This window comes from Phocoena phocoena, chromosome 12 (genome assembly GCF_963924675.1).
Source record: "Phocoena phocoena chromosome 12, mPhoPho1.1, whole genome shotgun sequence".
Classification (NCBI taxonomy): domain Eukaryota; kingdom Metazoa; phylum Chordata; class Mammalia; order Artiodactyla; family Phocoenidae; genus Phocoena; species Phocoena phocoena.
The window spans coordinates 45,962,447-45,965,645 of NC_089230.1; positions in this window are offsets into that span (position 1 = coordinate 45,962,447).

The following is a 3,199-nucleotide window of genomic DNA, read 5'->3' on the forward strand; positions in this document are numbered from 1 at the left end:
CCCCACCCCAAACTTTTGACAGCAAAAGTCCCATACCCAAACCATGAAGAAGCAGGAAGCTCAGACTGCCTTTCTGTCACATCCTGGTAGCTGCAAAGTGAACTTTTTTGTTAGGAAAGCTAGAAGATCACAATGGGGCAACACGTTAACTTCATCACGCTTACGCAGCAAGAAAAAATGACTGTTGGACTGGTTGAGGTTCCCTCTAACAAATACGACCGGAGCTAAATATAAGAAAACAACTAGGGCAGCATGAAATACGTGAGCCGAATGTTTGCTACCTCCGCGTCCAACAGAGTCACGCCCTTAAGTATTCATGGCTGTGATGGACTCTGCCAGAGCAAGGTCTTGTGGTGAGATGAGGGTTGAAATAGCAGATTGCGGGGGTTCGTGCTTGCACTGTCATTTTACCTGAGAATTACTCCGTTTGCTTCCGTTGTCAGGGCTATGAAACATTTCTATTTCTCAGAGATATCTAGGTTGCTACGGGACATCTCACAGTTCAGATAATGGGCACTCGAAGAAGCACACTGAGAGAAAAGATGACTTCATGTCAAGACAAGGTTTTGGGAATGAGCTGAAACCACTGCATGTTTGCATATTAATGAGAGGGAGCAGGTGGACACTAGCAAATGGAAGCGCAGAGGGTGGCTGGTGAGATAGCTCAGGGGTTGTGCAGACCCAAAGGATGTGCTGTTAAGTACAAGCTAATGGGGTGATGCTTTGGATTCTCTCAGGTACAAGCGATCCATAGGAAGCTAAGGGCTAGAAGTACACATTTCCTTTCCTCTTCAAATATAATATTTCAGCTGGCATTATAACCGTAATCAGTGATGGGTTATTAAATAGAAGTATTGTTAATTTCCGCATAAAGCAGTACAACAGTAAGAAGTTACTGAGGAATATTTCGATTTTAATGCGGTCCAGTGTCAGAATAGCATCATCAAGAGTACAGGGGTGGGCTTCCCGGTGGCGCAGTGGTTGAGAGTCCGCCTGCCGATGCAGGGAACACGGGTTCATGCCCCGGTCCGGGAGGATCCCACACGCCGCGGAGCGGCTGGGCCCATGAGCCATGGCCGCTGAGCCTGCACGTCCGGAGCCTGTGCTCCGCAACGGGAGAGGCCACAACAGTGAGAGGCCCGCGTACCGCAAAAAAAGAAAAAAAGAATACGGGGTAAAGTCAGCTGTGGAGTCAAGCAGTATGGGTTCAAGTTGGCCTCTCCTAGCCCTGTGACTGTGGGCAAGTTATTCATGTGCCCTTCCTGAGGCTCAGTTTTCTCAGCTATAAAATGAGGATAATGTAGGTTTCCCCTCATTGTTATAGTATAATGTTATGTAAGTAATTTAGTGTTGTAAGCAAAAGTGAATAGATGAAAATCTGTGTTAAAAAATAATTTTTGCTCAAATATTTCTACTTTCTGTTTTTTAAGCAGCTGTTTTCTGGCGCATTTGAAATATTCTCTGACTTATACATATCTTGGCCTAAGCACATTCTACAAATCTACATGTAATCATACAAAGTGTTTGCCCTGTTCCCACGGGCTGGGTTTTTTCCTCCCTTCTGTTCTATCAAGAAGCCTCAGCTCAGAGCTGGGAGTCCCTACATCCCTAGAGGGAGACTCAGCCCCCGGCAAAGAGATGGCCTGTGGCAGGGGACATCCTTCAGCCTTTTTCTGTTGGATTCCTGCAGCACGGGAAGGGTGTGACTCCAAGGGTGTGTGTGGTGTCTGGAGGAGCAGATCAAGCTATAAAGTAGACGTTGGGAATTTTAGTAGCACCACAGGTATTTAACTACTTGCCCATTCTCTGGTATGAAAATGATGTGGATAAATTACAGGGCAGAATTCAAAATACACATAAAGGCTTTAAAGAAATTCGGTGTTTGAGGTGGGAATAAAGTAAAATTCATAACGTAAAATGTAGAAGTATTCTGCCCTGACATTAAGGCAATGTGAGGAAATTGTAGAGAAAGTCAGTTAGCTCTGTATTCCTAAAATCAGCTGCTGACACACCCACCATGCAGGACTACTCAGCTTTGTTGGGCTTTTCTGAGACTCATCCTAAGGAAGTAAATGGCTTTGTTTGATTACATTTTCTGATGAAAAAGAGATAAGGTGTTTGCCTTCATTTGTGTTTTTTTGTTTTGTTTTGTTTTGTTTTTTGCTGTACGTGGGCCTCTCACTGTTGTGGCCTCTCCCGTTGCGGAGCACAGGCTCCGGACGCGCAGGCTCAGCAGCCATGGCTCACGGGCCCAGCCGCTCCGCGGCATGTGGGATCTTCCCGGACCGGAGCACGAACCCGCGTCCCCTGCATCGGCAGGTGGACTCTTAACCACCGCGCCACCAGGGAAGCCCCCATTTGTGCTTTTGAAAAGCTAACCTATTCAGCTGAATTGTTATTGGTTACTGTTCTTTATGCTTATTAATCTAGTGGTTATAATATTGTATATTTTTGGGGCTTCCCTGGTGATGCAGTGGTTAAGAATCCACCTGCCAATGCAGGGGACACGGGTTCAGGCCCTAGTCTGGGAAGATCCCACATGCCGCGGAGCAACCAAGCCCGTGAGCCACAACTACTGAGCCTGTGCTCCAGAGCCTGTGAGCCACAACTGCTGAACCTGCGTGCCACAACTACTGAAGCTCACGTGCCTGGAGCCCGTGCTCCACAAGAGAAGCCACTGCAATTAGAAGCCTGTGCACTGCAGTGAAGAGTAGCACCTGCTCGCTTCAACTAAAGAAAGCCCGCACGCAGCAATGAAGACCCAATGCAGCCCCCCCAAAAAAAAAGAATAAATAAAATAAATAAATTTTTAAAATATATATTTAAAAAATGGCACAACTCTTTAAAAAAATATACTGTATATTTTTTCTCATCCTCTTCCTTCTCCTTTTTTAATAACCAAATCAAGAATTAACATTCTCCTGGCACTTACGGGAAGTATATAATTAGCCATCTAATGCTGTATTAGGCAACTGTTGTTTTATATAATATATTCATGGATTTTAGATAAGTAAATAAGTTAAAGAAGAAAAATTTCCTACTTTTGAAGCTATGCAATTTTAATTCGACCCTATAATCAATTTCTTAAGTTTAAATATTTTTGAGATGAAGGAAGAAAATAAAAACCGACAAATAAGTAAGCCCCTTTGACTTGACACCTTGGATTGTATTTTAACCACATAAAAGTTTTAGCACGTTG